The 22,717-nt window shown below is 41.3% G+C and overlaps 1 long non-coding RNA gene across 3 annotated transcripts; it reads right to left on the bottom strand.

The window, feature by feature from the left end:
- Positions 1-18,383: 18,383 nt before the first annotated feature.
- On the bottom strand, positions 18,384-21,417 carry LOC107789079 (uncharacterized). 3 transcript variants are annotated; one of them, XR_001648768.2, is made up of 4 exons: positions 21,250-21,416; positions 20,231-20,380; positions 19,242-19,377; positions 18,384-18,615 (listed from the first exon to the last, which is right to left on the bottom strand). It is a non-coding gene; the product is annotated as an uncharacterized LOC107789079 (long non-coding RNA). The 3 variants fall into 3 exon arrangements; XR_001648769.2 differs by having other exon boundaries at positions 20,231-20,374; XR_001648770.2 differs by lacking the exon at positions 18,384-18,615 and adding an exon at positions 18,640-18,985 and having other exon boundaries at positions 21,250-21,417.
- Positions 21,418-22,717: the final 1,300 nt, after the last annotated feature.

Raw genomic sequence — 22,717 nt, 5'->3', positions numbered from 1 at the left:
ATACACACTAAGAAAATCGGCTTTATGAGCTGTAATATCTTCGTCCCGAGCGAGAATCTCCATAAGCACGGTATCCCCCCAGTGATAGTTGGCCCTCACTCTTTCGATGTCCGTTATAAAGCTGATATACCGAGTTATAGGCTCGCGGTGCCCTGACTTCAAGGAAGGTCTCTCGACCCTAAAATCGGAAGCCATCACAAAGGATCTTGGGATGCACTCCTCAACACGGGGGGAAGTGGCCACCTCGCCTTGAGAGAAAAATGAAGAATATGAGCGTGCAACCTCCTAGGAAGCAGAAGTGGAAATTTTCGCCATCCTAAAGAATCTGAAGGAAGAAAAAAAACAGGTTGCGTTCCTGAAAAAGAGTGAGAACAGGGGAAAAAATAGACCTTACTAGGGGTTTTTTGGCATCAGATGGAGCCTAGAAAGGAAGAGGGGAGTATTTATAAAAGCACCATGTGTACATTGAAGGAAGCCAACTGCCGCAGTCAATGCGGAAACCTGCAGGGACAACGTGCATGGTGCACCTTGACATCTCGTAGCCGTTTACAAGAACATCGAAGGAAGCAGGAGTTTAGGACCGTTTCTTATCATTTCTTGCCGTTTTCACTCTAAGAAACGTGGAGACTATCTGTGTATGGCGAATCCAAGGGCCCGATTTCCCCATCATAGGGTCGCATCGCGGTCATGCTCCTCGAAGCTTGAAGGCAAGGTCGATCCTCACCCTCGGGGGTCGTCGCGTATCGGTTCGGAGGGCATCGCGTTCCAACGGCTATAGTAGTCTACAGCAGGTGAGAGGGGAGTTCCTAAGGCACACGGCTTAATCTAACAAGGCTGACCTATCTAGGGCCTATTTCAAGATGTCACGTCTAGCCATCCTATCTCCACGCCTTTACAGTTAACACGTTTTGTACTATAACAGATTTCCTTCCTATATAAAGGGGATCCCCATCACTTTGTAGAGCTCTCGGCTGATGTTGCTCCAACTATTCACCACAAGATCAATAATATCTCTCTCTCTCTCTCTCTTTTCTCTCTAACTTGTTCGCTCGGGCCACTTTAGCATTTATCACTTTCATACTTATTCTTCATTTATTGCTTGGTATTGGCAATAAAGAACCTTCTTTGATCATATCTTAATTGTTGTCCCATTCCCGACTACCCCCGATAGCTCGAGATCAAACCAAATATCGACCTCAGGTCCTTCATCGACCAGTCTGAGGCTCGGGCTGCAAGCCCCCCGGTTTGATTACTGCCCCGCTTTAGCTCGTATTTCTTCGTTAAACTTCATATTCTTAGCATCAACTTCTCTAACAACTAGAATAAAAATAGATCACGTATTTTTAGAATCTCATTTACAAATTTAATTGTTGTTACCATTTTCACGGTAAACAGTCAGCAATTGTATTAGAGATATAATCAAGGTCGTAGGACTGAATTCTTATCATGATTACACACTCACATTTTTAACATAGTATCCTTGGGGCATAAATAGGATCATGCTTCTAATAGTATTAGCAAGTTAGGGTGTTCAAATAATATCAACAGAGGAGCTTCATAAAGTTATAGAGTCAAGTTCAACTTCAGGTTAATAGTAAAGTGGAGGACTAAGTATCATTCAAAGTAGAACATATAAACAAGATGAATGAGATAGTAATCTCATACGGGGAGAAGACACATTACAGAACCAAGTTGATTATGTAGTACGAAGAAAGGAAATTGAAACATTATATCAAACAAATTCAATTCAAACATGAGCACAGTTTAGCATATGGGCATGAAGTAACCATGCTTTAATTCTTAAAACTATCAACTATTTAGGCAGCATGGTTAAACCCTATTTTATAGAGGCTAAGCTAATGATAAATGTATGTAGTCTTTTACAGAAATTCATCTGAGGTTCAAAAAGATTAGGGACATGGATGTATTGCACACATGTGTTAAGATCTCAAACAGGCTAAGGAGTAAACATACTTGGTTATCCAAGAGTTATTAGTTGACCCTACCCAAACAAAGGTCATGACTCACACTTAAGAAGAGGAAAAAACAATTTGATCTCACAGAATAAATATGTAGTGAAGATTTATGAGAAGAAAACATCTTGATTCAAATAAGATAGCTTCTTATGCACACAACAATTGAACTTGATCATAAGAAAAATTATAGTGATAACTTAGATATCATTCCCAGAGTTAACAGGTATCAAATGTAGAGGAGAAATCATCTAGACGTTCAGATCCTTTTAACTTAGTTAAGTGACATAGACATATGGTATATCTATTAAGATTACCAAATAATGAACTTGACTATAAACATATAGAATGTATGGAAATGATATGCATAGATAGATAGTACCATTGGTTAAAGGAAAACATAAGCATAATTGGTTTATCAATGATAATGATCAGACATAATAAGGTCTATATTGATAACTCAGAAAACAGTTTAACAAACACAGGCACATAAGAAAAGTATTTGAACATTGGAAGTTCAAACTTAAGATTTAGGGATAAGGACACAAGTCTTCAATAAATTCAGGTTCCAATAACTACTAAGTAACACAAAAAGCTTTTTAAACTCATAAAATTTCAAATGTATGATAAAACAAAAATGGGTTCATTGTAAGTCACTAAGAACTATGAAGCTTACATTGAACACAGGCATATAAAGATTTAGGCATGGAGACTATAAGAAAACTCATAACAAAGATCAACAATTATCTTTTAGATGATCTACTATCGCGTAAGGGATCATAACAAAATAGGTTAATCATAAAAGATCATTATACTAATAAATATAACTATCAAGCATGTTATATTTGGTTGCTCTAGTTTGGTTGTGTTAGATTGTGTCTTCTTTTTGTCTTTTATGAGAGCATTTAAGACATCTATTTATAGCAGCCATTGAACCATTAGGGTTTCAGTAGATTAACAAATGTTAGTGGAGAGTGACAATGAACTAATGATGTCAAAACAAATAAAAATCAGAATACAGAGGGGAAATTCAATATTGAATTTACCTAAGTGAAAGATGTTGGATCACTAAAGGTAGAGAACCATCGGTTAAGCTTAAAACCCAAAGGTCACTGCGTTTGACCTTTGGGTAAAGAATCCCTCATGATAAACCCTCTGAAAATATCCATACATGCTCCGATTTGAGGGAGCGAGAGAAAGATTGGGATAATTTGAAGTTACATCTTCAAGCTAGGGTTTCAGACTTAAAGGGTTTTGAATTTTTTTTGATTGAAAAAGGAATTTTCAGCAAGGATTGTGGTGTAGCAGAGACATGGAGATGATTTTAGGCTTTAATTTGAAGGGTCATAACAGAGCTCAGTCGATTTGAGCTTTCATGTTTGAACCTAGGCTTTTAGAACTTGGGTGTTTTGAATTTGTGATTGAAAAGGGGAATTTTAAGCGAGAATCGCAAACAAAGGAAGACATGATGGATTATTTCTTGATGGGTTCATGACCTTGCACAAATTTTTGCAAGGCTCAGGTAATTGACGGATCAGCACGATCGAGTGAAAAGAGAGAAGAAGAGGAAATGGGGAGGTGAGGCGGCTAAGTAAGGAGCAAATAAATTAGGGTTTGGGGTGTGATACCAGTTGGTCTCTGAGTTAAAATCGTGGAGGGGGGGAGGATCTGAGCTGTTGGATTATTTGATCAATGGCCTTGATAAAACGGGGCGTCGCACATTAAAGAAATCAATTTTTAGAAAATATAGGGACCGTTGGATTTGTGTGATCCAACGGTTGAGATAATTCTGATACTGGGTTGAGATTTAAACAGAAAAATAAGGATAATCTGTGACTCTTGATTTAACGGTTCAGATCGCTTGTGTTTATTTTGTGAGTGGGATTAACAGCTAATGTGTCAAGTCATAATTAGTTGAGAGGTAATGGCAAAAATTGCCAAGTTGGAAGAGGATGGGGTGTTTGGATTGGGGTTTTTCCATTTGGACCTGATATTTGGGCCAAAATTAATTTAAAGAATAGCCACTTCATTTTTAGTGGAGGAATTGCAATTATAGTGTCATGACCCAAAATCAACCGTCGTGATGGCGCCTATCGAGGAACTAGGACAGCCTCTACTTAACAACTCATCACAGTAAAATAACTTTGAAAATATAGACGGAAATAGTTAACATTAATGAAACCTTTTTGAAAACAGAATAAATCCCAAATACGATATAATCCAACCCAAAATTGGGGTGTCACTGAGTATATGAGCGTCTAAATAAGACTACAGTCCACTACGGTGTTTAGAGAAATAAACTGAAAATACAACTAATGATAAAGAAGGAGAGTCAATGCATGCAAATGCCGTGCAGCTACCTTGATAGTCTCCCAACTCTGAAACCTCAATCAGCAACTGCCACAGTGACCAGAAATGCCTGAATCTGCACACGAGGTGTACGGAGTAACTTGAGTACATCCATCTCAGTAAGTAACGAGTCCAAACTTTGGACTGAAAGGTAGTGATGAACTTAACATGTATAGATATAATAGAAATAATTGTACAGAAACGTAGGCATGCTTTCAAATTAAATAAGTAGCTCAAAACAGTAAAGTGAAGCAGATCCGAACAGTGTAAAGAATATAACTTTGCTATCTCTACATGCCAATGCACATGCTGTATGTGATACACCATGCTGTCAGCCTCATGTGCTCACACTCTCGAATGCTCAACCACTCGGTCCCATTCCGCCCAGGGAAAATCCATCCCAGAATATATACATCACTGACTATTAAGTCACCCAGTATCGAGGAAGGCCAATCCAGCCCTATGGAGAAGATCCATCTCCAAGTATCAAGTACTTCGGACAAGACCCATGTCTAGGGAAGATCCATTCCTCAATAATATCATTTGCGCTCACTGGGTGTGTGTACAAAATCTGGAGGGGCTCCTACAGCCCAAGAACTATCACAAATCAGCATAACCACTGCGGCGTACAGCCCGATCCCATAACTTTCACTCATAATCAGGCTTTCGGCCGCACTCAGTCATCATTCTCTATAGTCACACTCACAGGCTCACAATGTCATGAAAACTAGCTTGAAAAAATGATATGATGTAAGAACAAATAACAACTGAGACTGAGATTTGATATGAAATGCATGTGCATGACTGAATACGAAATATCGATGAAATCAGTGAGATGACAGCAAGAAATGACCACTATGGGTCCCAATACTAATGGCATAAAGCCTAAACATGATGTCTAGCATGACTGACAGCACAATTACTTTATCACATAATGAGAACACAGATATCAACAAGATAAAGTCACTATACAATGCCATGGAATCAACCCGGTCACAATTCTCATGGTGCACACCCGCACGCCCATTACTTAGCATGTGCATCACCTCAATACCTTTCACATAACACATAATACGGGGTTTCGAACCCTCAAAACCAAGTTTAAAAGCGCTACTTACCTCAAACCGAGCAAATATCTACTCCGATATGTCTTTTCCTTTCAAATTGGTCTCCAAACTTCTCGAATCTAGCCACAAGTAGTACAATATAGTCAATATAGGCTAAAGGGATCAATTCCACAAGAAAAGTACCAAATTATAGCCAAAAATCCAAAATCGGCCCAAACCCAGCTCTCGGTCCCACGTCTCGAAATCTAACAAAAGTCAGAAAACCCGAAAGCCCATTGACGCTCGAGTCTAACCATACGAATTTACTAAAATTTGATAACAAAACCCCATTCAAAACCTCAAAATCCTAACTCAAGAGTTCTTCCTCTTTTTCCCCAATTCCTCACCCCAAATTACTTAGATGATAAAATTAATGATGTAATCATGGGATTTAACCAAAACCAATTAAAAATCACTTACCCCAATCAACTCCACGAAAATCCCATCAAGAATCGCCCAAATCCGTGGTCTCTAACTCTGTATGTGGCGAAATTAGAGGGCCCAATTTTTTGCTATCAAGTCACTTTAGAAGAACGTCTCGAGCCCCCGAGCACGTGGAGTTGCGGCCAAGTTCCCTCCCTCGGGCTTGTCGTGGTCCGACTTAAAAGAGACGAAGATCGATGCTGGAGCAAAACAGGGAATTCCCAAGGCACACGGCTAAGTCTGATAGAGCCGGCCTACTCAGAGCCCGTATTGAGGCATCGTGTCTAGTTGTCCCATCTCCATGCTTTTACAATTAATATACGTTGTACTATAACAGGATTCCCCCTCCTATATAAAAGGGATCCTCACCACTTTGTAATGGGCTGCTGGCACCTCAACTATTCTTCAGAAGATTAATAATATCTCTCTCTCTTTTCTCTCTAACTTACTCGCTCGAGGCTACTCTTTCCATTTATTGCTTTCATACTTGTTCTTCATTTATTGCTTGATATTTGCCATAAAGAGCCTTCTTTAATTATATTTTAACTGTTATCCCCTTCCCGGTTACCCCTGATAGCTCGTGCTCGAGCCAGGTATCGACCCGACGCCTTTCATTATTAAATTTCATTTGCCTAGCAACAACTGCTATAACAACTAGCATAAAAATAAATCACGTATTTTTAGAGTCCTATTTACAAATTTAATTGTTATTACCATTTTCACGGTAAACAGTTTGGCGCCCACCGTGGGGCTAAAAATAATAATGATTATTTTCTTGCTGGTTTCATTACGAAAACGCAAGTTATCTTTCATATTTTTTCTTGTCCAAGATCTTTTGATTTCAGGAAAAAATGTATGGCTCAGTAAACAGAGTCGAGAACGACAACCTCGAAAACCACAGGAAAAATGGTGTGGTTATTCCAGTTGTCGGCGCGCCACCGCAAAATCCTGATAACGCGCCCGGACCGATTTTAGCGGATGCTGATTCGCAGGACGCACAACAAGTCAACGAAACCTCGCACCCCGACAGGAGCATACATCATGATGGCCAACAGGAAGCCCAAAAAACCCTGCCCGGGAGGAACAGAAAGTTAGTTTTCATGTTATTTTTGAAATGTTATAGGCACAACAGTTGGCTATCGCTCAGTTACAAAGCCATCCAAAGACTCCCAGCACAGAAGCGTAGGAAACAGCTCCTCCAACCGAACAGGTACCCGAGAGATCAAGCAATAACGGGTCGATAGCCGACCTGACCATAGTAAAAATGCTTGAGGATCTCACTAAAAGGATCAAATCGGGCGAAAAAATGATAGCAGCCAATGACAAGAAGGTCGAGACCTACAACTCTAGGGTCGACCAGATCCCGGGTGCGCCCCCGGTCCTCAAGGGCGTGGATTCGAAGAAGTTCATACAAAGGCTATTCCCCGAGGAGGCGGCCCCGAAACCCATTCCAAAGAAGTTCAGAATGCTGGAACTCCCTAGGTACAACGGGACTACTGACCCTAATGAGCACGTTACGGCCTACACCTGTGCGGTAAAAGGCAACGATATAAAGAATGACAAGATCGAGTTCGTATTGTTGAAAATATTCGGGGAAACACTCTCAAAGGGGGCCATGATGTGGTATCACAACTTGGCTCCTAACTCCATAGATTCATTCGCCATGCTAGCAGACTCCTTCATGAAGGCACATGCCGGTGCCATCAAAGTAGCGACGAGGAAGTCTGGCATTTTCAAAATCAAGCAAAGGGAGAACGAGATACTACGGGAATTCGTGTCTCGCTTTCAGATTGAGCGGATGGAGCTACCACCAGTCTCCGACGACTGGGCAGTACAGGCCTTTGCTCAAGGTCTGAACGAACGAAGCTCGATGGCTTCGAAATAGCTGAAACAGAACCTGATCGAGTACCTAGCTGTGACCTGGTCAGACATCCACAACCGGTACCAGTCAAAGATTAAAGCCGAGGATGATCAGCTGGGAGCCCCTTCGGGTTAAGTATACCCAAGCAGGCTCCTGGCAAAGGAACCAAAACTAAACAAAGAAAGGTATCAGCCATACCACGAAGATAGAGGAACGCCCGAGGCACAACCTATATCGTAATGATCGGAGAGTAGATCGAGGAAAGGATCCTCGAGGGCTCATCAATAGAGCCAGGTTCGATAGGAATGTAGTGACAATGGGTGCGCCCCACTTGTCAGAATACAACTTCAGTATCGATATGTAGGATATCGTGTTCGCCATTAGTAAAATCAAAGACGCCAAGTGGCTCAATCCTATAAAATCAGATCCTTCGTAAAGGAATTACAAGTTGGTATGCGAATTTCACAAAATGCACGACCACAGGACCGAGGATTGTCATCAGCTACGAGAAGAGGTAGCTCGACTGCTTAACAAAGGACATCTCCGGGAGTTCCTTAGCAATCGAGCTAAAAATCAGTTCCGGTAAAGGGAGGCAACCAAGAAGAATGAAGCAAAGAACCATACCGCGTCTTCACCTCGGGCAATTGAAACAAATCAGCCCTCACGATTGTAGCAAATCAATCCCGAGGCATAGCCAACATATCTCACTCCAAGGTACGACCATATCCCTTTTTGTTTCAAATTTAGGGCTAACCCTTATGCAGGCACTCGATCGGAGCGGTTAGAACGCTAGCCCTGCCCGAAGACCTTAAGGTTCTAAAACACACCCGTTGCACTCTTTTCCTTCGACCAAGTTTTTGTCCCAAAAGAAGGGTTTTACTGGCAAGGTTTTTAACGAGGCAACGTCTGCGAGCTGCCTAAGGGAAACTTAGCAAGTGCTCAAAACTTGTTGTGTAGCCATCTTTGAACGATAAGGGGCATTCCCCCAGAAAGCCACCCACTTGGAAATGTCATAAAATGGCAAATGGGGTTCCTGCAAGAAGGTAATGTACCGGGCCAAACGGTCAAATGAACCGTGTCCGTATAGCCAAGCTCCCGTCGGCGAATACGTGTATTATTATACCGAACGATCAAAGATTTTTGTCAAAAAACACCTTCGCAAAATAAGGTAACAAATCCTCTGCCGGAAACGTCCCGAACACTCAGGGACTGGCGTCGGCAACTCAACACTTAGACAATATCCGGGTCGAAACTCTGAAATCGTAAAACCTTCAGGTAAGGCAACGTGGAAATTGCCAAGCACCACCAACATCGAAGGTACCTTGAGTACTCGGAGACTTACGTCAAAAGTTCGGAAGAGAAACGCACGGCCATAAGGCACGGAACCTCATGCTCGTAAGCCCTCAATGAGGCAACCCCGAACTCACGAGCAATGGCCTTTGAGCCTATGCAAACTCGACGACTTGGAGACTGGCACCAATCGCCACTTACTTTAAAACCTGAGGCTATAAGACACCGAGCGGGTTAACTCAACAGGCATGAAAAAACTGTAAGACCTCAACAGGCATGAAAAAACAATAAGACCTCAACAGGCATAAAAATTTTGTAAGACCTTACTACAGGCATAAAACTCAATCCCAAAGTTTAGGCTATGTGTCTCATTTGTAAAAATCCCGAAAGGGCATACCCTCGATACTGACGCCTAAACTATCACACTCGGGATCAAAAACGGCTCCGCCAAACACATATGACTACGGTTAAAACGGCTACACCAGCCAAATTAACGCGACTCGGGAACGCCCAACCGTCGCTAACAAAATCGCAGCCCATTACTTCGAATCTACTTTGAAAAGAACCGGTTAAAACAGTCTACCCTCAACAGGCAAACGAGCTTCGACCATGTCAGCACCAAATCACAAGGCTTCAAGCTACTCAGCCTACGAGCTAAACCTTCCGAGGTGCTCGAACATCGTCGCTAACGACTTGCAATTGAGATTCTTCCCGAACCGACGACGGATCACGAAAAATCATTTTAAAAAAATTCCTTAAAGAAAGGAAAACAAAGCCTACATATGCCCACTGGCAAAAGCATAAGAGCCATTGTCTCTAGCCAAACGAGCCTCACAGCCAGACTCTAAAAGGTCGCAACAACAAAAAGCGTAAGAGCCACTGTCGCCCACTTAAAAATTGAAAACTTGAGGATTAAAATGACCTCGAGTGGTAACCCGATTCGGAGACCGGATCCAAAATAGTTAACTATACATGCCTAAGGGCACATCGTAAGAGCCATCATCGCCATCTTCACCAACCTTAGGGCCACACACCTAAAAGGTCACTTCCACCTGAGGCGTTAGAGCAATTGTCGCCAACACAAAAAAAAATTGAGGGTCAATTGAGCTCGACTCGCAACCCGACTCGGAGACCGAACCCAAAATAGTTAAAATACAAATGCTCAAGGGCAAATCATAAGAGACATTGTCGTCTGCATGAGGGTCGAATAGGCTCGAGTTGAAACTCGACTCGGAGACTAAACCCAAAACAGTTGAACAAAGCATAAGAGCTCTAACGCCAGCTTGCACTAAAGGCCGAATCAACCAAGCGTATAAGAGCCTCCGGGCCTACCTGATGAGCTCCAGAACCGTGTTACGAATCTAAGGATTCTCTCCAACTCCGAAACCAGCCCGCCTAGTCAAAAGCGAAGGAGAAAGGGATACATAAGAGATAAAGCTTCAGGCTTTCTTTTATTTACATACGCAAAAAGTGTGTTCTCTATCTATAAACGTGTTCTGTGAATATCACATACAACATGGAAAAATCTACGCCCCGCTTCAGGAGGCTACCACTTACCAGCCTCATCTTCACTCACCGCGGCATTGTCAAGAAGTGACCGAGCATCATGCTCGTCCGCCCTCGCTCGAGCCAGCTCTTCTAGGAGGGAAAAACCCCTAGCGCCGATCTCTTCAAGTACCTCTCTTCGGGATCTGCAACGAACATATTCCTCGATCCTCTCTTCGCGATTGAGGGCCCTCTTCAACTCGGCTTGGGCATTAGTAGCATCCTCCAAAATGGATCGCCATCTCCTGATCAGCCTTAGTACGACTCAATGCTGCTTCAGCCCGAGCAACGACGATTTCAGCCCTGACCTTCGAGAGTTCAGACTCGAGCTTCGCGATCATATCCGCTTGAACTGAAGCGTTGTCATGAGCCAAGCAGAGTTGGGCCTTGAAGGAAGGAACTTTAGCCAAGGCACCCTTCTCCTCTGAAGCTTGAGCCTGCACCTGAGCTCTTAGTTCCCCACAATCGTTCCTAACTCGGTCGGCTTCACCCCTAAGGTACTCCAGAGCCTCCGTCTTTTTCTGCAACTGAGATAGGCAAAAAGATTAACCTTAAGGGTTAAAAAAGCGAAACGCATACTACAAGAGGTTACCTGCTCCATCAAATAGCTCTCATAATTCGAGCTCCGGAACGTCTCAAATCACCAGTGCATCAACTCAACCTCCTTCTCCTCGCAGAGCAGCCTAAGGGACCTACCCTCATCCAGAGCTTTCTGAAGTCTAGCCCCATGACGGAGTAGCTCAGACCTGAGCCTATCAAAGGCATGCAAAACAAAAATTTGATAAGGAAGGGAAAACACGAGATGCAAAAGGGCTATGCCGAAACTCACCGCGAAGTGAAGCCGGCGGACTTACTCGAAGGCCGAGCACACTCTTGTTGGTCCAGCCCCCTCTACCCTTGAAGAACCAACCTCGGTCGAAGCATGATCACCCGAGGAACCACCGTTCCGGAATCGGAGACTTCAGGAACAGCAGGCTTGGGCGATGTTTTCTCCTTGAAGACGTGGACCCGTTTAGCCTTGATAAAAGCTCCATCGCACTACGACTATCACCATCGTCCTTTGGCTCGGAAGCCAGCAACTCCTCCCTCTCTCCGGAGGAGCACAGCCTCACTGTTGGGGACCTTCCAATACCTACGACGGCAAGGTCAGTACATAAAAAGAGGAAAAAGTCATCTCAAATATACGAAGGCCAAGGTAAAAGTAGTTTATACACATACCTTGGTATTTCGCTCCCCATCTGCCCCAGGACACAGCTCGCCACCTATGCTCGTTGTAAGTCAAATGGGTCGCCAACCTCCGAATCCAACCGGGCGAATCAGGAACTTCGCCCGGCGCCCATGAAGTTGCTGTAGAAAAAGAGGAAACATTGTTACTAAACATAGTTACTAAACAGATTTTCGCTATAAGTGAACCTAAGAAATCACGAGACACTCCACTCACGCGCATAATTCCATCCCTTAGGAAATGGCATGAGCTCCACGGGGATAATGCCAGTCGTCCAGACCAGGACGAATTGACTGACCCACTCTCGATGCCAATCTTCTTCATCATAAACAACAAAGGGCGTGAACGAACGGCACCGCAAGCTTAGTAGGCCTCGATGATGAATGGGTCGGTACAGCCTGACAAGGTGAATAAGCATGAATTCAAACCCAGCCTTCTCCGCAAAGAATCTCATCATCAGCACTACTCGCCAAAATGACGGATGTATCTGCGCCAAAGTAACCCGATACTTCAGGCAGAAATCAAGCACGACCCAATCAAGGGGGCCTAGTGCAAAAGGGTATAAGTATACGTTCAGGAATCCATCAGCAGGGCCCGTAATACCCTCATTCGGGGAAACCTCCTGCAACTCTACCCCCTCGCCCCATCCGCAGTCTCTCCTCACCATCTCCAGATGTTCCTCTCTTATCGAATACATGGTCTTCAGAGTAAACTCCCGCGGATCTTAAGCACTGGGAGTGGAACTCTCCCCTCCCTGCCAGGAAGTCCCTGAAGTAGTAATCATAACTATGGTAGAATTGGCAAACTGAAGTAGGGACCTACACCAACACTTTTGCTCTTAAGGTAATGAAGGGCTCAATTTCAAGGCGGAAGGATAGCTATCTAAATAATGGGATCTTCCAAAGAAGCAAGAACCGCCCCATGCATATGTGGGAAACAGCAATGATTCACCTATCTAGGATAAAACTCAGGAGGCCAACGGCCTCGGTACGGATCCCGAGGTAGTACCCAACCCCAGAGATCTCCGTCGAAAAGAAGTTAGGCCCCAGAGGGCCAGCGATATTGTCTCCATTTTCGAGGTGGTACCCGACCTCGATGTTTTCCCTCGAGAAGAAAAATAAGCACTTCGAGCTCCATCCACAAGGGCTCGACCTCAGGAAGTTGCCTAAGTACGAATGGCCCCTTCCTCAAAAACCTGCCTACAAACACTTTAAAAGGTTATCTACGTCAAAGCTTAAAGTAAAAGCTCCAAGCACCCGAAGTTGACTTTCACTTCGGTGCTCTATCTCCGCGAGGCTCGAGGACCCCAATGATACAAGTTTACCGAACCACTTCAGGCTTGATTCTGGGAACAACGATGAGGTCATAAAGGAGCCATTCCCGTCGACCAAGAGTCGGAAAGAATATTGACGATCGTCAACAGAGGCTTACATTCAAAATCCCCGCAAACGCACTAGAGTATACAAAAACATGGAAAAAATCAAAAGTATAAGTAAAGAAGATGTCTTCATATTTCATAAATATTGGCTACAACGGCTCTCGGGGGTCTTTACATACAATTACAAAATCCTGCAGGGGGTCCTTATGCAGAAACAAAGAAACAAAGGGATGCACACACGTGGTAAAATCCTAGAGACTAGTCTACTCTCGAAGGTCCACCTCCTGCAACAAACGCCTCTGGGTACGCATCCTCAGAAGCCTCATCCCGGCCTTCTGCACTGATATCCCTAAAGGATAGGTCGAGAAGTAGGGAGGGATGAAAAAATGCCATAGCCCCCCAAAGGTGAAGGACCCTCACTGGCCAAGAGAACCTCGGAGAGACAGCAGACCTGGCGTGCATTGGCCTCGCTTGCACGGCTACTTTGAATCCACTTCTTGGAACATTTGAGCCATGCAAACTGCCACCCCAGGGCAAAGCGCCATGTTGATCCGGGGTATGAAGGTGAGCAGTCGTGTATAATCTGAGCCCCCTTGTGAGCAGCGGTGTATAGTCCGATTGACTTTCTAAAAAAAGGGGAATCGATTCCCCGTCTGTCATCATCTCGAGCCAATAGGGACAACGGCAGCAGATGTAACAACAACCACGACAGCGACAGGACGGCATAGTCATGCTCAGCAAAGAGGAGCTTAGGCAAAGGGCCACAACACGGCCTATCGGAACGATGCCAAATGACCTTAAGGTCGTAAACTCTAAGCATGGTGATCAACAATAGAGGAGGATGGTAAGAAGAAAAAGGGAAATGAGTAGATGAAGACACTTGGATAGAAAAACAACGCCAGAATCCCCCATTTATAGGAGATAATGACGCGATCATCGAGGCCTTTGGAAGACTGACCGGCGGACGCAATTACTGCATTTCTGAAGAATCAAATTGACGGCGGTACTTTCACCTTGGAGAACGGGAATCGACAGTGCATTGAATGATGTTGAAAACACAAGTCCATGGGATTTCCCGGTTATTGCAAAAACTCGTGCCATAGTTTGAATCATCAGTATGGCGTCGTCACGAGAAGCCCGAGGAGTCGGGTGTCAGAGTCGTTTCCCATCGCTTCATTCTGAGAAACGCGGAGACTAATTTCTTGCTATCAAGTTACTTTAGAAGAATGTCTTGAGCCCCCGAGGACGTGGAGTTGCGGCCGAGTTCCCTCCCTCAGGGCTCGTCGAGGCCCGACTCAAAAACGATGAAGATCGATGCTGGAGAAAAATGGGGAATTCCCAAGGCACACGGCTAAGTCTGACAAAGTCAGCCTATTCAGAGCCCGTATTGAGGTGTCGCGTCTAGACGTCCCATCTCCATGCTTTTATAATTAATATACGTTGTACTATAACAAGATTTCCCCTCCTATGTAAAGGGGATCCTCACCACTTTGTAAAGGGCTGCTAGCACCTCAACCATTCTTCAGAAGATTAATAATATCTCTCTCTCTCTTTTCTCTCTAACTTACTCGCTCGAGGCTACTCTTTCCATTTATTGCTTTCATACTTGTTCTTCATTTATTGCTTGATATTGGCCATAAAGAGCCTTCTTTAATTATATTTTAACTGTTATCCCCTTCCCGGTTACCCCCAATAGCTCAAGCTCGAGCCATGTATCGACCTCTAGGCCTTTCATTGATCAGTCCGAAGTCCGGATAGCAAGCCCCTCAGTTTGATTACTACCCCGTTTTAACTTGTATTTCGTCATTAAACTTCATACGCCTAGCATTAACTGCTCTAACAACTAGCATAAAAATAGATCACATATTTTTAGAGTCTCATTTCCAAATTTAATTATTGTTACCATTTTCACGGTGAACAAGCTCAAAATATGAAAAATGGGTTCAAACCTTCGTTTTTGAAATTAATATTTTCTGCCTTTTCCTTCTTCGCGAACGCATTCGTCCTCTCACATTCGCGTAGACTAACTTAGACTGCCCCTCAGCTTTACTCTTCGCGAACGGACCGCCGCAAATGCAACCCTCACCTCTCGAACGCGTAGACCAAGGACCTGGTGGGTCTCTAATTGCCTCACTCCTCTTCACGAACGCGATACCACTCACGTGTTTGCGATGCACATACAGCCAAACCTTCGCGTTTGTGTCCTCTCCTTTGCGATCGCGTAGAATAAAAATATCCCAGCTCATAAACACTCTTTGCGAACACGAGGCTCCTCTCGCGAACGTGTAAGAGAAAACCAGAAAAACACAGCGGCAGATATGAGCTATCATTTAACGGCAAAAAATGGTCCGTTAACTACCTGAAACTCATCCGAGGTCCTCAGGACCTCAACCAAACATATGAACAAGTCCCAAAATATCATACGAGTTAGTCGAATCCTCAAACAACCTCAAAGAATATAAAAAACACGAATTACACAGGGGTTCAAGCCTAATGAACTTTGAAATTTCCAATTTCTACAAACAACGTCAAAACCTATCAAATCACGTCCTATTGACCTCAAATTTTGCACAAAAGTCATAAATGACACTACGAACTTGCTCCAACTTCCAAAAATTCAATCCAACCCCAATATCAAAAAGTCCACTCTCGGTCAAACTTTCCAAAATTCTAACTTTTTGCATTTCAAGCCTAATACTACTAAGGACCTCCAAAACACAATCCGAACATGGTCCTAAGTCCAAAATCACCTAACGGAACTAACGGAACCCTCAAAACTCAAATCCGAGCTTGTTTACACATAAGTCAACATCCAGTTAACTTTTCTAACTTAAGCTTCCAATTAAGAGACTATGTGTCTCAATTCATTCTGAAATCACTCCGGACCCCAACCAACTAACTCGATATGTCATAATACAGCTGTGGAACACAAAAGAAGCGGAAAATGGGGGAACGAGGCTACAACTCTCGAAATGACCGGTCGGGTCGTTACATCGCCCCCCTCTTAAGCAAATGTTCATCCTCGAACGAGTCTAGAAACATACATGGAGCCATAAATAGGTGTGGATATCTGCTCCACATCTCCCGTTTGGTCTCCAAAGTAGCCTCCTCCACGGGCCGACCTCTCCACTGCACTTTCACTGAAGCTATATCCTTTGACCTCAACTTTCGGAGCTGCTGCTCCAAAATAGCCACCGGCTCCACATCATAAGTCAAATCACCATCCAGCAGAACCTTGCTGAAATCCAAAACATGAGACAGATCGCCGATATACTTCCGGAGCATAGAAACATGAAATACTGGATGCACACTCGACAAGCTAGGTAGAAAATCGAGCTTGTAAGCCACCTCCCCAATCCTCTGAAGTACCTCAAAAGGCCCAATGAACCGAGGGCTCAATTTGCCCTTCTTTCCGAACCTCATAACACCCTTCATGGGTGAAACGTTCAGCAGAACTTTCTTCCCAACCATGTAAAACACATCACGAACCTTCTCATCGGCATAACTCTTTTATCTTGACTACGTTGTGCGAAGCTGCTTCTGAATCAATTTAACCTTGTATAAGGCATCCTGAAACAAGTCAGTACCCAAGTGCCTAGCCTCGCTCGGCTCAAACCAACCCATTGGAGATCTACATCGCCTCCCATATAAAGCCTCATACAGAGTCATCTGAATACTCGACTGATAACTGTTGTTGTAAGCAAACTCCACAAGCGGCAGAAACTGGTCCAATGAACCTCTGAAATCAATAACACAAGCGCGTACCATGTCCTCCAATATCTTAATAGTGTGCTCGAACTACCAGATCGTCTGAGTGTGAAATGTTGTGCTCAACTCCACCTGAGTGCCCAACTCTCGCTGCACGACTCTCCAAAACTACGATGTAAACTGCGTGCCTCTATCTGAAATGATAGAAACTGGCACATCATGCATGCGAACAATCTCTCTGATGTAAATCTCAGCCAACCAGTTTGAAGAATAAGGAGTATTCACAAGAATAAAGTGCGAGGACTTGGTCAGCCGATCCATAATCACCCAAATAGCATCGAACTTCCTCGAAGTCCATGGGAACCCCACTACGAAATCCATGGTGATTCGCTCCTACTTCTACTCTGGAATCTCCATCTTCTTAAGCAATCCACCCGATCTCTGATGCTCATATTTTACCCGCTGGTAGTTGAGACACCGAGCTATAAACCCAACTATATCCTTCTTCATTCTCCTCCACCAATAGTTCTGCCTCAGGTCCTGGTACATCTTTGCGGCGCTCGGAAGGATGGAATACCAGGATCTGTTGGCCTCCTCAAGAATCAACTCCCGTAACCCAAATACATTGGGCACACATATCTGGCCCTGCATCCTCAATACCCCATCATCTCCAATAGTCACATCTCTGGAATCATCGTGCTGGACCTTGTCTTCGAGGAAAAGCAAATGAAGATCATCATATTGGCGCTCTCTAATGCGATCAAATAAGGAAGACCGAGAAACCACACAATCTAGAACACGACTGGGCTCCGAACTCACGAACTGATTGGCCAAAGCCTGAACATTAAATGCAAGAGGTCTCTCCCTAACAGGAATGAATGCAAGACTACCCGTACTCACTGTCTTCCTACTCAAGGCATCAGCCACCATATTGGCCTTTTTCGGATGATATAGAATAGTAATATTATAGTCCTTTCGAAGCTCCAACCATCTCCGCTGCCTCAAATTGAGATCCTTTTGTTTGAACAAGTGCTGGAAGCTACGATGATCAGTAAATACCTCACAAGACACCGTAAAAATAGTGCCTCAAAATCTTCAATGCATGAATCAGCCAACTCCGAATACTACAAAAAAATTACCATTAGCGAAGGGAAATTTGGTCCCTAAAGGTCTAATTCTAGTCCCTAATAGTAATATAACGACCAGTAAAATCTGATCGCCACCCGTCCCTAAAGGCTCCGCACTAAAGGTCAATAATGACGAGAGCCCAATACCGGTCCTTAAAACGTTTTAGTGACTACATATTTTCTGGTCCTTAAAAGCGTTTTAGAGACCACGCCTCTGCTCCCTAACATACATCAATTGGTGCTAAGAAGGTCTTTTAAGACGGTTGATCCGGTCCTTAAAATATTTTTAGGACAAGCGAATATTGGTCCCTAAATAAATACATGATCTTTTCTTGTCATTTTTAAAAAAAATGTTATTCCAATATAGATAATTTAAATGCAGAAAGAAAAAATTAAACTCGTAGTCAAGCCTTAGTTTCATATGTATAACTTGTAATTAATTACAAAAAATGTATTAACATTCCATAAGTAACAAGGTATAGCCGTGATACATACTTCACAGCACTGTTCTCACATTATTTGAGCAAAAAAAATTTTTTTGCCTAAATATCTTAACAAAATGATGACCAATTTGCTGACTTCTATGAAGCTTTAAAGCTTGCATCTTGATTTGCAAACTCGTCTTCAAACCTGTAGAAAGTATAAAATAGATTCTTATTAGAGATGCTACCATGGCGAAATAGGTTTAATAGATTTTCTGTCAAAATAATTCAAATCTAACAGAGATATAACCCACTTGAAAAAACGTTCAAACTCATTAAGTGCAAGCGTATACAAGAACCATACATATGTGTGAACGCATATGTACAAATCAATTCCGTAATCAAAACCAAATAGATTATTAACAGATTTTGTTTTGAGAAAACACCAAACTCTCAACTTTTAAGCCTACAGCTTAGCAAGTTTACCATCCCTTGTATTCTATTTGCAGAAGATACTTTGGTGAATGTAGTAATGGCCAACATTGCAAAGTTTGAGACTATACATCTGTAATGTACAACTGAAATGAATACCATTACTATAATTAATAACACATCTGAAAATGATGCTAAGACTATTCAACTCTTGTAATTTAAATTACATAGCACACCGAGTCATTTAACTGTTGCAGGTACAAGAATCATAAGAAATGAATCACCATCTGAGCGAATTTCTGAGAACAATATATCCAAAAGCAAACTCTATTTTTTCACATAAAGCACTCTATTTACGATCAATACTAAATTTAAAGGTGCTTTCAAGTGAAGGTATCATACCTTGACCAGCAAATCCAACAACTGTAGTACGATCCGGCCATGTAAAAGTGGAAGATAATTGGTAATCATTAACCAGTAAATATAGTACAATCTGATTACTACCTCATCTTTCTTCTGCTCCCCCTCTATCCAATAACTGTTGCAATATACAGATTGTTCTGAGAACTGTATAAATTAATTTTAGGCAAAACAATATTAAAAAAAAGAAATTTTGCGCGCTATCAAGAAAAGATAATTATATCAAAGAGGCCTACACAAACAATCAAGTCTAGTTACTTATTCATACTTAAGTCGTCGCAATAATTATTTGATAAAATTTTCAGATATACAACAACAACAACAACAACAACAACAACAACCCAGTATAATCCCATTAGTGGGTCTGGGAAGGGTAGTGTGTACGCAAACCTTACCCCTACCCTGGGGTAGAGAGATGTTTCCGATAGACCCTCGATATCCCTCCATCCAAGAACTCCCCACCTTACTTTTGGGGTGACTCGAACTCACAACCTCTTGGTTGGAAGTGGAGGATGCTTACCACTAGAGCAACTCACTCTTGTAAATAAATTTCTGTTTTCACTCAGGCAGATATCTCTTTCATGAGCTCATCTAATCCTCTGCATATTTGTACAATATGTGGTCATGTTCCAGGAGGATTTTACTTTACAAGCACATCCGAGTAATATTGTCACATTTCTGATGCACGAATGAACAAACATACATATGTTATATTTATATCAAAGCCATGAACCTTTCTTTTCAATAGGTAAATAATATTTCATCAGAAACCCAACATTGTCACAATACGAAATGAGTATATCATAGCAGTAGAAAAATAGAACTAAAGAATCTCGCTCTCAAAGCTAATATGCTTTCTCGCAAGAAAGTCTCACTCTCACCCATCATAAAGAACCTGAGGAGTTTTATCATACATAATGTTATGAACTAATAAAATCAGGTTACGGATAATACAGAGTTTTGAATCTGACCGTCTAATATAGTGAGATATCACAGATAAACTCCAAATTGTGGGATATGTAGATTGAAAATCAGCTTCTTCCATTACAATAGCTCAGACATCTTATGTGACGGTTCCATTTCCGCTCAACAGATTAAAACCAAAACCAGAACGCCTGCATCTTTAAAATTTTCAGATATAGAAGTTACTATATATTTTTATTTTCTATATATAATTGGGATTCACTACTGACTTCAGTTTTGTATATATATGAAAACATAACAGATTATGCAAAATTTGCTAAATGTCAGGTTCATTATTACTAGACACTTACAACTCCTTTCACTTTGTGTTTAACCTGTTATTAAACATTGAGAATAAGTTGAAGATCATGCCCAACTTGCTGAGGAAGATGGCGCAGATACTCAAGAAGCTCAAAGCTTTATTAATACAATTAAAATTGCTAGTCAAGTAGAGAAATGTACAAATTGATTCCTAGCTTCCAATATCACAAAGAAGACTATGAGCCAATAACTACAGATTACTGCAATCTTAAATTTGCAACTTCATTATTTCTATTACAAGAAAATTTAACCCTGAATAAGTCGACAAAGCTAAGGACCTTCAGTTAACCCACTTATTGATGTATAGATGCACTACACAAGCTCCAAATTTTTAATTTAGAAATACAAACATTTTTCTCATATAGAAAGTAATGTCCCCAAATCATGTTGTTTAGAATCTTTGAAGCGCAACTCATCTCAAATCACAGATAAAGAGTCATGCAAATGAATTGAAGCTTCGATTTTGCAAAAAACAAAAATACAAAACAATCCCAAAACCAAAATAACTAATCGAACAGAAGAAGAACTGAATCAAATTGAAACTGTTTCGACCAACCTATTTGTAAAATAAACGGAATAAATTGGAAACTCAGTGGAAATGCAAAAGGGAAAAATCGTCCTAATTCTCCCAGCAACTAAACATAGAGTACAACAAGCGAAAAAGATTGAAATATGAAAAAATGGTTATAGAAATTGGGGAACTTACCGAGAAAGTCGAGCATCTTCAGTCTTAACCAAGGACTAAGCTTCCAAACGAGAAGGGAAAACTCAAACTTAAAGAGTTGCGGCAGAATTTTAGAGTGTTTCAGAGTTTCTAGGGTTTAGAATCTATAGAAAAGGGATTTTTAGATTTTGAGAGATGTGAAGCGTTTTAGCTTTTAGCATTTAATTATTTATTTTATCTGTTTCTTTTTTTTCACCAATATATATCTATATTATTAGTACAATGTCGGTTTACAAAAATAACCTTATAATATTAAGTATAATAACTAACAATAAAAGGACATAACCAAAATTCTAAGTCATATAATAATTACTTTAATATTTAGGACTTCGAAATGATTTAGGGCTTTTAAAATAAAACAAAATTTTGCTTATTAACTTTTTGATATTTTTAAATAAAGAAACTTCAATATTACATCCAACGTCCTTAAACCTAATACCAATTCCTTTCTGGGAACAAGTTATACTTTCTAATATTTGACAATCTCTAATTATATTGTCTGAATCATAAACTAATACTAATGCCTCTAGGAATCCATTTCTATTACTAATTTAATAATTTGAAAACTTATTATATTATCTAAATCCATTAGGAAAAAGGACTCAAACATTTTTAGAAAAGAAGCCACTATTTTATATTCTCGGTCATAAACTTTTTGAGAAATATATTAATCCATAACGAAATTCTACAGCAAAGGTATTATTTCTTTCACTTGGCTTATGTTTAGATCTTTTCCACCTGGCTTAACTATTATTTTGTTTAATCGTTAATCCTAATTCGCATATTTTATAGCTCCTTTGGATCTTTTCCAAGATGCGCGTGTTTTTACTTTTGTAATAAAATAATTAATGATTTTAATATAAAGTTTAAGTATTGATTCCTCTGAACAGAAACATACCACAGAATCACTGGATCTTCTAACTCTTTGTTACTATTGGTTAGACCTCTAACTCTTTGTTACTATTTATAACTAGCATTGCCACCGCTAATTAAGAATGTTTTTCTTTTTTAATTAAGTGAATCAAGGTTTTTCCTTTTTAATTAAGAGAATCAGCCGTAGTAAATAATAAAATTATTTTATCTTTAGAGAAGATATATATCGTTTTGCAGCTTTTGCTTAGTTATTACATTTGTTTTCAGAATGACACTGAAATGAGATTTGGCAAAATGAAATTGTACCTATAAATAATCTAAGAAAGTCCGATGTTGAATGGGTAATAAAGGTATTGGTAATTGAAAAAGGACCAATAATATAATATAAAAGCAAATTAGGTGAGGGTTTGCAGCGGCAATTGATATTTGTGGACGAAAAGGTATTCTTTTGCATATTTGTATCATATACTTCTTAGTTATTTATATTATTTTCTTCTTAACATCGAATTATATTTGAATAAATTTATAGGGGATAAAGATCTAGACAGTACTTTTCAATGAACATGTCGAAAAGTGG

Source organism: Nicotiana tabacum, chromosome 7 (assembly GCF_000715075.1).
Source record: "Nicotiana tabacum cultivar K326 chromosome 7, ASM71507v2, whole genome shotgun sequence".
Classification (NCBI taxonomy): Eukaryota; Viridiplantae; Streptophyta; class Magnoliopsida; order Solanales; family Solanaceae; genus Nicotiana; species Nicotiana tabacum.
The sequence above is the reverse complement of the archived record's forward strand: the minus strand, read 5'-3'. Positions and strand labels throughout refer to the sequence as shown.